The sequence below is a fragment of the Ricinus communis genome, chromosome 9 (assembly GCF_019578655.1).
Source record: "Ricinus communis isolate WT05 ecotype wild-type chromosome 9, ASM1957865v1, whole genome shotgun sequence".
Classification (NCBI taxonomy): domain Eukaryota; kingdom Viridiplantae; phylum Streptophyta; class Magnoliopsida; order Malpighiales; family Euphorbiaceae; genus Ricinus; species Ricinus communis.
In genome coordinates, this window is record NC_063264.1 from 16615516 (window position 1) to 16629456 (window position 13941).

Here is a 13941-nt window from a genome sequence, read left to right on the forward strand (position 1 = left end):
ATATCGGGTTCATAGTGAGTTCTGGGACTTAGGAGGTATGCAGTTGGGATTGCAATAAATTTTTCTTTTAGAACATGTATACAATTAAAGAAACATGCACTAAATTCGATTGTAAGACTATGATAGCTTGCTCGACTACTTTTGAGAATAATAGTTTTTCTATTATTTTTTCGGTGTTGTGTGCATGTTAACGGACTTAATGCTTACTTGTTCATGGTAGTGCAGTTGCCTTATTGTACTACCACGTGTATTAGGTCTGTTATTCTCGGTCTTTGTTGCCTTAAAATATCTTTGGTCTCAGTGAGGCCATGATGGCCCTGAATGCGGTCGGTCAGGGATGCATGAGCTCTTGTTTCTAAATCTTCAGTTCAATTCATAACGTTTATGACATATAATTAGGTACAAAACAATAAATGATTAGGGGAGAGGTTTTAAGCGAGTGCAAAACGTAATGCAGCTTTTCTTGTTCTGTTTTTGCTGGAATTCCTATTAGTCATTGTTTTCTCTTGGTTCGTCCCATTCTCTCCACCTTCCTCCACCTCTCTAAGAAAAAAAATGAAGAAAACAGATAAAAGGACTTTGAAGGAAGTATTACTTCAATGGCGTTGACCTCAATTATGCTACAAAATTTTATAGATCAGTTGTGAATAAATAAATCTAAAGGCCCTTGCTTAAGATCGGGGCTTGAAGTTGATGATAGAATTGGGCAACCCATGGCAGATTTTACCTCATTGCTCCTTCAAAGTTTTGGTGGTCTATATATTATAGAGAAGAAGTTGCAGAAACTGCCTAAATGAATTCTCACTTGCATTTTGTTTCTTATGCCATACTTTAGCATTGACTAGGTCTAGTCATTTGGTTGAAGGTTTGACTACATTAATAAACCACCTCTGCATAGCCTTAAACTACATTAATTTATTTTTCTGCTCAGCACTGCCTTTACTAGTAAAAAAAGATACTTCCTCACTTTCTTATAAACTTTGTCTTTACGGAGCATGAAAACGAAACCTAATTTGTTTTTATACTTCCTCACTTTCTTATAAACAAAAACAAATTAGGATATTATACTGCCTCTCTCTACCTGTACTAATTTAATTAAATATAATATCCTAATTTGTTTTTGTTTTGGCATGGAACAGTAACAGTAACATATATGGAGATGATGAAGTGAGAATTCATAAGTCATGATGTGGGTAACAACTCAATAGTTGGTGATGGCTACCATACATCCCTATATTCTCCTCATCCCCAAACACACGCTTAGAAAGAAAAAAGAAAAAAGCAGTACTCATCATCATTACTGTGAATAAACTTGTTCTTATGTGTCCCATCAATTAAAAGATGATCATAATAATTCAGTCAAAAGAAATCTGAAACATGTATTTATAAGAATGATCAGATTAAGATATATGTCTATTGGTAGGTAGGGTATGATAGAAATTTACATCTTGAATGTCTTGATCCGTCAAGTAACCAAACTTGAGCATGGTGGCGACCACATATCGCCACTCGATTTTCTTTGTGAACTTGTGAGTGGCACGCATTACGCTTAGCCCTCCGACCTTTATGCCGGACCAATATCACCTATAAACACGACCAACATATATATATGTCTATCCATAAGCCTGCTCCTTTGAGATCAATACATGACACTTTATACCCTGAATTCTCCATGGGGCACGATTTTGTACCGTACCGAGCTTCCTCCAATGATTCCATGCACCGGCCGCAGTGTGGTTTTGATCTTCTTCTGCGACTTCTTCATCATCTCTCATGTACTCACGCCTCTCCCATTTATGACCTTTTCTTCCCCACTTTAATGGAATTCTTCTTTAAAGAGTGAGGGTTACTTTGCATTTAGTATATATATATATATATATATATATATATAGTTGGAGTAGTCATAGATATAGTAATGATGTTTACCTTTTTATCTATAATCATTTTTGGAAGTTTAAAAGAGGAGTTTAGGTCACTGTAGGTTATTTCCCTACTCTACCTTATCCCATATAATACTATGTACTTGCATATATTTTTAGTGGGAAATTTGTATCAATGGTTCAAATCTTTTCTAACACTACAACACACCACAAGGCAACAATTTTGTATCACTTTTATGTAGCACTGCCCGAGTCTAGTCATTTGGTTGAAGTTTTTATTATACTTATAAACCACCTATGTATAGCCTTAAACTGCATTAATTTGTTTTTCTATTCAGCACTGCCTTTACTAGTCAATATTTTTTGAATTAGTAACAACTTGCTATTTTATTGTCAACGGTACATGGATTGGCTCTAGAAAATCAATAGGGAGTTGTATATTACTATATAAAATAAGGTGATGGAATTAGCAAAAGGTGCACAAAAAGCTTAGGCTAGAACTCCTCTTTGGAAGAGAGCAGAGCTCCTTCACAAGGCAGCTGCTATCCTGAAAGAGCACAAGGCTCCAATTGTTGAGTGCCTGGTGAAAGAAATTGCAAAACCAGCTAAAGATGCATTCTCTGAGGTATGCCTAACAATTTTTCCTATTGTTCTTAGTTTCTTTTTTGGTTTAATGAACTTTGTATAGTAATGAACCTGAAACCTTACAACACTATCTCTCCAGCTACAATACAACTGTCCTAAAGTTCATTGGTCAGTTTGTCCTGGTTTTAATTTTCATTAATAATAAAGAAGAAATGTTTGTCTTAGTATTTTAGTATTTTTGATCTCTTGAAGGTTGTGAGATTTGGAGATCTTATTTCTTACACAGCAGAAGAGGGAGTAAGAATCCTTGGAGAGGGCAAGTTCTTGGTTTCTGATAGTTTTTCTGGAAATGAGAGGACAAAGTACTGCCTCACTTCTGAGGTATACTTGCATTTTTATTATTTTTCTGTTATGGTCCTGCTTAAAAACGAATAAGAAAAACATTGAAATAAGGAATTACATCCCTTGTTTTAATGGTATGAATACATTCAAAAGGAAGCCAATACCGAATTAATTGGCTAATGATGTAAGCCTAACAGAACTTTCAAAATGACTAAGCAAAGGTAACCAAATGTACTCATGTCTAGTTCATATAGTAATGGCCACAATTTGTCTGCAAGTGCAACTGGGGTAACATTAACTATGGGATGTGCAAAATGGCCTACTTATCTCAGTTTTTATTTATAAGGAAAAAGAAAAGGAAAAAAGAAATGTGGATGCTACAGCTCATAGATGGAAACTAGATTTGTCTAAATATATCTGGTTGGACTACTCATGCGTGAGCCATTTTATAACAATTGGTAGCCTGAAGAATCAGGAGTGTAAAGAGAGATGAGACTTTTGCTTTTTGAATATGGACTTGTCTGACTAAAAGTTGGCTTCTACTTGCAAAACAGAAAAAGCAAGAGACACATGTAATAAAAAACAGAAGAAAAATTAAAAAAGGGTTAACCAAATATGGTATGCAATTTTATGACAAAATGAGATGAAAATTATAATAATTACAATAACTGAAATAAGGCATGTAGTAAATTAGTTCAGTGAGAGTATTGTTTTAGTTTCTCATTAATTTTTGGGCAAGATTGTTAATATAGTTTATGAATTGGAATTGTATTAAAAATTGCAGATCTCCCTTGGAGTGATACTAGCCATTCCACCCTTTAACTATTCTGTCAATCTTGCTGTCTCAAAGATTGGTCCTGCATTGATTGCTGGAAACTCACTTGTACTCAAGCCTCCTACTCAGGTAATTCATCAAGAACAAATTGATGTGCAGAGGATGCACGGCAAGAGGGCATCCGCATGTTCTCTCGGAAACAGCTCCTTTTTTATCAATTATCCTATAAAGTTCCCCATTTCTTTTTTTAATGCATAAATCGGATAATTTGATTTAATTTTAAGGTGTTGTCTCTTGCTTACATATGGTACATTGCTTTCACTTGGCTGGTTTTCCCAAAGGCCTCATCAGCTGTGTCACTGGTAAAGGCTCTGAGATTGGCAACTTCCTTATTATGTATCCTGGTGTTAACTGCACAATGTAATAACCTTCTCTTATTCCTCCTTTAAAATAGTTGTATCCTAAGTGCACCTAATTCGTATTCTTTCCTTCTCAGTTTCACCGGAGGAGACATAAGTATTGCAATTTCGAAGAAGGCAGGGATGATCCCACTTCAGATGGAGTTGGGAGGAAAAGATGCCTGCATTGTCCTAGAAGATGCTGATCTCGATTTGGTAGCAGCAAACATAATAAAAGGAGGCTTTTCATATAGTGGAGAAAGATGCACTGCGATTAAGGTTGTTCTAGTGATGGACTCAGTTGCTGATGCTTTGGTTGAGAAGGTGAAGGCTAGAGTTGCAAAACTAAGCGTCGGGCTGCTAGAGGATAACTGTGATATAATCCGAGTAGTTACAGAATCGTCAGCTAATTTCATTGAAGGACTAATCAAAGATGCCAAAGAGAATTGTATGGGAGGAGCCATTTGGTCCTGTTCTTCCTGTTATCAGAATCAACTCTATTGAAGAAGGAATCCACCATTGCAATGCTAGCAATTTTGGCCTCCAGGTATTATTGATATTATACCCTTTTCTTTTTCTCCATGTCAGATAGTAATATTTTCCAATGGAACACAGGGTTGTGTATTCACAAGAGACATCAACAAAGCTATCTTGATCAGTGATGCAATAGAGGCCAGGGAGCGGTCGGATCAACTCTGCGCTGACTCGTGGGCCGGATCATTTTCCTTTCCAGGTGAATAACTCAGGCTCCGAGTAGATTAGCTAAGTCTAAGTCTTAGCAATTTAGCTTTTTCCAAGGCGAATTATGTATAGAACTAAAAGAAAGAATTGTTGATGACAGGGTCTGAAGGATAGTGGAATAGGGTCATAAGGAATCACAAACAGCATCAACATGATGGTTAAGGTTAAGAGCACTGTTATTAACTTGCCGAGTCCTTACACCATGGGTCAGTATTTATTTGTCAGAGAATAAATAATCAAAACAAGTATTGTCTGTAGCTAATTAATTAGTAAGATTTTCAAACATATTTGGTCTTTAGAATTGTGTAACGAGTATTAAGAGTATAATAAATATAAAATTTGTAAACCAAAAACTTTATTCTAAATTTAATCACACAACTATTGAATGTCTCATATATATCATATATGCATTTGAATTTATTTGATATATCTTGCATCTAAATGTATCATTGATTTATAATTTTGAAATTGCAAAAATTATCAGAACCAGCTAAGCATAAACCACTATATCACACTGTTCACAAATAACAAACCAGCTAACATATGAATGTTCTCAACAACCAAACCATTACTCAGAAAATAAATTGCATCATCAAGCACCATGGTAATACCATTAGTAGAATAACTTTCCAACCTCTAAGTCAGAGAACCCACACTCCCATTGCAAACCGAAATCCTTCCCTAATAGCCAAAAGTTCAGCCATAGTTGCATAATCACTGATAGGTCAGAGCTTGCAGAAACTGCCATACGACCACCTACATGTACATGTATATGAGATTTGGCCTAAAGATTAAGTGCAGGTATCTCCTAATAGATATGATACAATGAACATGGTTTTGAACAACTAATCATATTGCTTATTAACATATATCAGTGCTTAGATCCCTTTGTGCTTCTTTGGTCCTATTTTCAGTAAACAAAATTTCAAGCACACAGACAAATAGAATATTAATTACTAAATTATTTGCTTAATCAAATATTTCATTTAAATAATGATAGGTCATGCTTTATTTTTTCTCATTTCCTTCAGGGTTTTGTGTCCTTTGATTATATTTTAAATGAGATTTTCTTTTATTTTTGTGGTTAGATAGGATTGAAATAGATGGAACTCAAACTTTACTTTTTTTTTCTTGGTTTTAAAATTTTACTATCATGCATGTAAGTTGCTAAACAGATAAAACTTTATGTATAAATTTAATTTAAATTTTATAAATTTTTTGAATAAACACATAGAAAGATAAAACAACCTAAAATTTTACTTAAATAAAATTTATAAAATTTAAATTAAATCTATATAAAAAATTTATTATGTACTTTCTAGGTAAGCTACATACTAAAACTTTTTCATATAAATTGCTAAAAGAAAATGAAACTCTATATGTAAAGTTAATCTAAATTTTTTATAAATTTTCATTGAATAATCAGCTAATTAGTCGAAATAGATGCAAGAACTAAATATAAGAATTTGGCGATAATATAAAAAAAGAGAGTTACTTTTCTAATTAAACAATAATTTACTACTGCTCGAATCAAAATTGATGAGAAAGCAATGGAAAAACAATTGTCGGGTTCTAGAATTTGATTTCATTGGATTCGATTAGCTAAGGTAATTCCTGATTCAATCAATGTAGGATAGAAAGTGCTCCCTACTGTTGGTGGAATCATACTAGTTGCCCATAATCACCAAAAGAATTTCCTTTGCCTGAAAGACTAAAATCTATTGTGGTATAGTTGACCCCTTCATCTTAGAGACTTCATCATGGCTGATCCAATATGGGAAAAATCTTGCATCCTTGGCAAATATTTCCACTGATATCTCATCTACTACTTCTTGGTTTGCCAATGTAATTTCCCACTTTTTGCCTATATGTTTTAATGATTTGGCTCGTTTCAAAGTCAAATTATATTTTTCCTTATCTCTCTAATTTTTTTCCTATGTATCACTCATTCAAATCTTATAAAATGGTATATTAATTGTATTTTATTACTAATTTATCAATATATAATACAGGAAAGAAAAAGTTTTAAAATCTCGTCAATTATACCATTTACTAAATATCTCAATTTATTATTAGTTGAATTGCAAACGTACAAGTTCTTAATAAAATTTTAATTATCTGAATTAAAAATACTTATGAGCTAAAATAATGATAATAGATCGAATAGATAGACAATTAATAATAAATAAGTTAAGTTATATTTAATCAAATTGTACATTAATTAGATTTTCATGAAATTTAATTTTATTATTAATAACTAATTTTTTGATTGAGAAATATTAATTACTACTATTAAATGATAAAATGCAATATTATATGGATATGGTGATAGAAATGAACCAAGTATAAAATAAGAAGAAATTAAAATAATCATAGAACTCTAGTGATTAAGGAATTAAAAATTTAAGCCGAATATAAAAAAATAAAAGTAGTCGAATTCAAAAAGATAAATGTACTTTCCAACTAAGTATACTCCTATGCTTTTAAATTTGTTATAAAATAAAAATATATATAATCTTTTAGAATAATTCTTATTTATAATTAACAAAGATTACTAAATATATATATTTTTTTATTTTTTATGTTTAAAAATATAATAGCTTCCAACTTTTTTCAGTTAGAGATTGAAATCTTTTATTTAGTTTTCACTAGAATGAATATTTTTAGCCAATTTCTTAGTAAATTTTTTTCTTTAACTTTAAACTTGTTATTTTTTGTAATTTTTCTAAATTAATTATATTATTTATAAATTTTATTTAGTTTTACTTGTTCTTATTTAAATAACAAAGACAAAAAGAAAAAAATAAAATTCTCATATTACATGTTCGAACGTATACTTTTTCTTTTTTCCCAACTCCCTAAATCAACCAAGTTAATATTATAATCTTCTAAAACCTATGGTTATATTTTGTTCATAAACGTTAGATTGATAGAATTGAACATAACGTACTGAAAGTATCATCGACTCCACAGGAGAGGCGGTGGTGGGTTTAGGTGAAGCAAAGAAAGTAGAAAAGAAAGTGGTAAAGTAAAAGATCCACACACTAACCTCTATGTTTGGTAAAAGGAAGCTGGGTCTTGCTACAAGGCCTCTCTCTCTCTCTCTATCTCTCTCTGTTTTTATTATAAATCTAAACTCAAACCGCGTCTGATAGTTGCATCATGTTGTTCGCTATTGATTAAATCCACTTTTCGACAATCAAAGCCAATTGGCCACAGCTTCTGACATGGAACCTTCCAGTGTAATTATTCTCTTTTCCTGTTTCATTTCTTATCCCTCTAAGGAACAATTGTACTATAAATACAAACTTTAAGAACCTTGCCAATCCATCACTTCACTTCTACATAAAGGAAAATAACTTCTCCTTCAGTACAGAACAAGCCCAGTGGCTTCTTTTCTTGCTTGCACGAGGGGTTCAACACTCTCATTCATCATCTCTCTTACAATTAGCTCATTGATTTTTGCATTTGCTGGTGACTTCAACCAAGACTTTGATATCACTTGGGGATATGGTCGTGCTAAGATACTCAACAATGGCCAGCTTCTTACCCTTAACCTTGACAAAGCTTCTGGCTCTGGATTTCAGTCAAAGAATGAGTATCTTTTTGGAAATATTGATATGCAGCTCAAGCTTATCCCTGGCAACTCTGCTGGCACTATCATTGCCTACTATGTAAGTTCTTAGCTTCCTCCTGATATGTGCAGCTACTGTATGGCTTCAGTTAGAAGTTTGTGTTCATTTGACTAATGAGATGTTTGAATTTGTAGTTATCCTCGAAAGGGTCCACATGGGATGAGATAGACTTTGAATTCTTGGGAAATCTAAGTGGTGATCCTTACATTCTTCACACTAACGTATTTAGCCAAGGCAAAGGTAACAGAGAGCAACAATTCTATCTATGGTTTAATGCAACTGTAGATTTCCACACCTATTCCATCCTTTGGAATCCTCAGCGTATCATGTAAGCAATTAAAGCAAACCTATCATTCCAAAATTTTGTAGTCTCATTTAGCATATTTATATAATGTATATTGAAGTTATTTTGTACCTGCATTTCAGCTTTTCTGTTGATGGGACTCCTATTAGGGAGTTTAAGAACATGGAGAGCATTAGTGTTCCATTCCCAAAGAATCAACCAATGAGGATTTACTCTAGTCTATGGAATGCTGATGAATGGGCTACAGGAGGTGGACTTGTCAAGACAGATTAGAGTCGAGCTCCATTTACTGCTTCCTATAGGAACTTCAATGCCAATGCTTGTATCTGGTATAATGGAGCATCTTCTTGTGGTAGAAATTCATCATCATCTGCAAGTAAAACAAATTCATGGCTTTCAGAGGAGCTTGATTCAATAAGTCAAGAGAAGTTGCAATGGGTGCAGAAGAATTATATGATATATAATTACTACACTAATATTAAGAGGTTCCCACAAGGACTCCCTCCAGAATGCAGCATGTCCTGGTTCAAACTTCACTTCTTAGAAGCTGTATTCTTTATTCGTTTTTTGATTTATCGTGTAATTGTGTCGACGAGTTATATCAATATTCTGTTAGTACATATTGAGAATTTTTGGAGCAAGAAATTAAATTATTTTGTTTCTAGTTAGAAATAAGCATAATATCGACTGCTCTTTTATTGATAAGCTGCATGATTAGGAATTTCAGAAAAGAAAGAAATAAACTTTTCAAAAAGCATAGTTTGCAGCAACTAATTAGTTTTCTTTTATAGTAAATATGGTTAATGCACTAATTTGTTAAAATTTCGTCTCTCTTGATTTAACTAAGATCTCGAACTTGATCCTTAGATATGCATCTAGATTAAAGTTAAAACTTTTGAATTAACATTTTACTATCTGTTAGTATTATGCCCGATACGCTTTAAAACTTTTGAGATCATGTTTTACTATATGCTAGTATTATGTCCGACACGCTTTAGATTATTTTAGATTACTAGATTAAAAAAAATATAAAAGTTTTAAACTCAAAAAATAATCCCCGCACTAAATAACTAGCCACTAGTACAAATCATGATAGTTCTTATAGCTACTTATTCGGAAATGTTTATTGTCACATTACATGGCAAACAAACAATAAAATCAATAAAATATTATAGAAAAAATTTTACGATGCACAACATTTTAAAAAGAAAAGTTTTATGATTAAAAAATACAAAAAAATAAATTTTTAAATTTTTAAAAAAAAAATTATGCGGCATTTTTCTAGAATTTTGTAAGAAAAAATACTAAAAGTGTACTTATAAGACATTCAAAGGAATTTTTTTTTAAATTTTGCATTATTATGACTTCAGTTTTTATTTTATATCCTTTTTGAATTTCGTTAGAAAAAAGATACTAAAAGTAAACCTACAAGATATCGAAAGATAAAGATACTAAAAGTATAACTATAAGATACTGGAATGATATTATTTTTAATTTGTATTATTATGAATTCAATTTTTATTTTAGATCATTTTATTTTTTTCATAATTTCGTTAGAGAAAATACTAAAAATATACCTAAAAGATACTGAATTTCTTTTATTTTAATTTATATTATTATAAATTTATTTTTTTAATCTCGCCCGAAAAAAATACTAAAAGTATACCTATAAGATACCAATAGAATATGATTTTAACTTACATAACCTATGAATAATGGATCTGTTATTTCAATATGTATAAAATATTTTATTAACCTAATTTTGTACGGCGATGAACTTGTTGTTTGAATATAATAAACATGTCCATGAGTTATATGAATAATGATCTGTTGTTTTAACATGTATAAAATATTTGATGAACTTCAAATGATACTTTGATGAACCTGTAGTTTGAAGATATGAATAATGAATCTGTTGTTTCGATATGTATAAAACATGTGATGAGCCTTAAGTGATAATTTGATGAAACTGCAGTTTGAAGATAATAAACATATTCATTATAATCTTTGAATAATGAATATGTTGTTTTAACATGTTAAAATATTTGATGAACCTAATGTTATACTGTAATGAACTTGTTATTTAAAGATAATGAACCTGTCCATTATAACCTATGAATACATATTTGTTTTTATGCATATATAGCATATTCATTAGTTAAAACTTACAGATTCATCTGTTAATTATATAAGGTTCATTATTAATAAAATCCATTTAATGAATTATTAGTTCTTATTTCTAGTAATTATTTTTTTGCAGGACAAAAATGGGTAGAAAAAATATCTCAGAGAAAAAAGTTCAGTAAGAAGAATCCACAATGGCATAAAAGATGACTATAACTGAGGAATCTGATAATGACAGCACAGATTGGGATGTTCCTCTAACTAATGTTATGAAGAACAAAACTACTGTTAGTGTTGGAAAAGAAAAGGGGCATGCTTAACAAAAGAAATCAAAGCAACTTGTTGCTACTGATGTGAGTAAAAATGTTAAGAAAAGAAAAGAAGTTACTACAACTCAACAAACTCAAGGGCAAAACAAGAGATATAAAACATGCTCAATAATTGACAAAGGAAAGAAAGTGGTTGCAGAAGAATCAGATGAGGACACTGATTCTACTTCTGAAGAACAATTACCAGAGGGGACATCTAAATCACAACCTAGAAAACTTAAAGAAAAGGAGGTTAGATCTATCATACTTACCAAGATGTCTCCCATCTGGTTTGTTCAACATGATCAAGAGACTATCACTGGAGCAACGTTAAGCAACTGAAGACATTGGCTTTGGCTTTGGCAGTCTTTTGAAATTAGTGTTATGTGAATGTCATGGACAGTTAAGTAGATACATTGTAGAGAATTTTGATTTCTGTAGATGTGCTTTAGTTTTAGAGAAAGAAGAACTTAAGCTGACTTAGAAGGATGTAGTTTCTATATTGGATATTCCTCGTGATTCTAAAGTCATTGTAGAAGCTAAATGGGACAATGACAACAATGAATATAATCAATTACTAAAAGAATAGATGAAAAGATGTGTTGTAACTTCTGGTAGTCCTATAACAAGAAGTATGGTTGAAGAAATAGTGAACAAAGGAGATCATGATGATGAATTCAAGAGAGAATTCACTGTTTTTTATTGTCTCTATTATGCTGAAGGGCCATCAGAGTAGAAAATGCAACTACAAGATTCTATTTTCTCTAATCAATATCAATAAAATTAAGAAGTTCAATTGGTGTCATTACACTTTAAAAAGTCTAGTACAATCCGTTCAAGACTGGAAAAAGAAATAAGTGTAACAATGATAAAAATCACAAAGTATAGCAGTCTTAAACAACCTCTTAGACATAGAAAAATTAATAATCTCACTCCTTTGTGATGATAAAATACCACTAGAAAAAAGTTTTTATTAAAAGCAAGACATCACTTCTCTCTAAACTTGTATAACTTCCATATCCAAGAATTATTATGATAATGATATTCTGTCAATAATCTGAAAAAACACATAGGTACATTAAAATATAAGTGTGAGTTCACTGAAATATAACTGAAGATTCATTAGAACATAATTACAGGTTTATTAGAATATAACTGCAGTTATATTGGAATATAACTTCAGGTCCATTGGAATGTAACTGTAGGTTCATTATAATATAACTGCAAGTTCATTGGAATGTAAATGCTGGTATATTGGAATATAACATCAGGTTCATTAAAATATAACTGCAGGTTCATTGGAATTTAACTGCAGGTATATTGAAATATAACTTCAGGTTCAGTAAAATATAACTGCAAGTTCATGAGAAAATAATTACAGGTTCATTAAAACAATTAGTAAAAAAAGTCAGGTTCATTTGAAATACCTGATCCAATAAAATTCAAACTGTTGCCTTTATATCAGTATACTTCATAACATAATTGAATAATTCTATAAATCTTTTTTGACTTCTTAAGCACTTGATGTTCTTCTTTGAGTTCTCTACTATGTGCCAAATATAAAGTATATGATGTGAGCTTGGGAATACCATATAAATTGCAACAACCATAATAACAGATTGATCTGTCATTATTTTTTATGGATGTTTACCTCCCATAGATCTTAAAAATATACTAAACAGCTATGCAAAGGACTCAATTCTATCATTTCATAGAAAACCACAACCAAACATCATATTCATGCAATGATGATTTATACTAACAAATAAGCCACAAATAATATCGTATCTATTAGTGCGACATATTGGTATCATGGACTAACAAATCTCCAAACATCTCATAATCTTGTCTCATTTAAACATCTCTTTAAAAGAAAAAAACTACATAATGTTGCATCAACATCAACCTCAAAATCAAAGAAAAAGTCCTTTTCATTTAACTGTCTTTTTCTAAATATCTCAATCAAAGCATTCGAATTGGTGCCACCAATTTCTTCATATTTTCTAATGCTAAATTATTATAAGCATCTTTAGCTGTAAAACCAATAAATGGTGATCCTCTATATTGATTTTCTTAGCAACCTAATACTATCAACAATAACAACTCCACTTTTCTTTAAATGCTTAAAATAACTCAACTGGTTTTTTATAACTCCTCTATGTGTACGAAGCAAATAAGTTCTACTTGATGGAGATAGCTCATGATTTTATTCTTTTTCATATTTTCTTATAGTCCAAACTCATTCTTCATCATTATCAAACTAAATAGAAGCTTTACAACCAAATCGAATATCAAGTTTCGAATAACACTTATTTATTTTCTTTTCTTTTCTTTTCTTTTTCTCTAGCCTTTGAGCAATAAAATCTTTTCATTGACATTTCTTTGTCATCAGCTCTATATCTTTGCTTACTCTTTCTAATACTAAAACCTACTATGAATGCATACTTATTGTGTAAATCATAAGCTTCACCAATAAATTTGACAGACAGTACAAGTAAATCCTTAACAGCTGTATTGTTATCATTATCAACTGTAAAAATAGAAAACATATTGAAACTCAGTTTAATATATAATAAACATATTTTATTTCAATAATAAACATGTACTATAAATATAATGAATCTAAATATTGTAAATAACGAACCTGTATTTCATATGTAATAAACTTATAGTGCAAACATAATAAACCTACAGTATAAACATAATGAACCTATAATGCAAGCATAATGAACCTCAATCTTGTACATAACGAACTTGTTCCTTTTCGATAATGAGATTGATATTATGAATATTATGAACCTATAGTTTCTAAACAATAATCATAATATTCTTTTAACAGTTGAACATTC

General features: G+C 31.0%; 2 pseudogenes; both read left to right on the plus strand.

The window, feature by feature from the left end:
- The first annotated feature begins 599 nt into the window (after positions 1-599).
- LOC8281458 lies at positions 600-9329 on the plus strand (annotated as a pseudogene).
- Positions 1647-4953, plus strand: LOC8281464 (annotated as a pseudogene).
- Positions 9330-13941: the final 4612 nt, after the last annotated feature.